Raw genomic sequence first — 1,031 nt, forward strand, 5'->3', positions numbered from 1 at the left:
CTATTCAAAGATACAGGGGCACTGAAAATAGTGACTTTTATGACCATTTTCCACGCTTTTATGACCTTTGTAGCATCCCCGTGGTCACGTGACCAAAATTCAGACCCTTGGCGACTGCTTCATACTTACGACGGTTGCTGTGTCCCAAGGTCACGTGATTCCCTTTTGCAACCGTCCAACAAGCACAGTCCACGGGGAACCAGATTCACTTAACAACTGAGTTTCTAATTTAACCACCGCAGCGATTCCCTTAACAACTGTGTCGACGAAGGTCGTAAAATTGAGCAAAGCCCGCTTCACAAATTGTCTCGCTTAGCAACGGAAATTTTGGGCTCCCTTGTGGTCGTAAGTCGAGGGCTATCTGTATTATTATATTCCATTTTATATCAGATAAGAATTACATCCCAAGATTTATTTCGGTTGGATCACACGGTGCGCTACAAGCCTGTTCCGCATTCTCACCATGCGCCTTAAACGGGGTTTGTGAGCGGGTCGGAGGCGCCCCTTGTTCTCGGGCAACCCCAAACAAACCAGGATTAACTAAGATCGGTCTCGTGCCTGCGATTAGATCTTGTGCAAATCTGGACGAGGGCTAATCCTGGCTTGCTTTTTTGGGCCGCCCGTCGCACCGTTTTGAGAGTGGCCCCGCGTGGGGTGGTTTCCCAGGCGATTCTCACCCGCGTCCCCCTCCTCTTCCTCTCCGACAGAAACCCGCTCCTTTTTCTGCAAAGAATGCCAGTGCCCGTTCTCGGAAAGAGGCTGCGTTCAAGAAACATTCCCTGCAAACGCACAGTGAGAAACCGTACAAGTGTGACCGTTGCCAGGCCTCGTTTCGCTACAAGGGGAACCTAGCCAGTCACAAAACTGTGCACACAGGTACAATGTCCATCTACACACACACCCCCTTCCACCCTCCGGGGCGGCCGCCATGGCTCAGTGCCGGCGCATAGCTCTCCGGAATGGCGGGTTTGAATGCAGAGAAGGCGGGGAGAGGGTTGAAGGGCCCCATCCACAGGCAGCAAAGCCCATGG

The sequence above is a fragment of the Thamnophis sirtalis genome, unplaced genomic scaffold, assembly GCF_051295495.1.
Source record: "Thamnophis sirtalis isolate CommonGarterSnake01/CBP01778 unplaced genomic scaffold, rThaSir2_p1.2 scaffold_11, whole genome shotgun sequence".
NCBI classification, from domain to species: domain Eukaryota; kingdom Metazoa; phylum Chordata; class Lepidosauria; order Squamata; family Natricidae; genus Thamnophis; species Thamnophis sirtalis.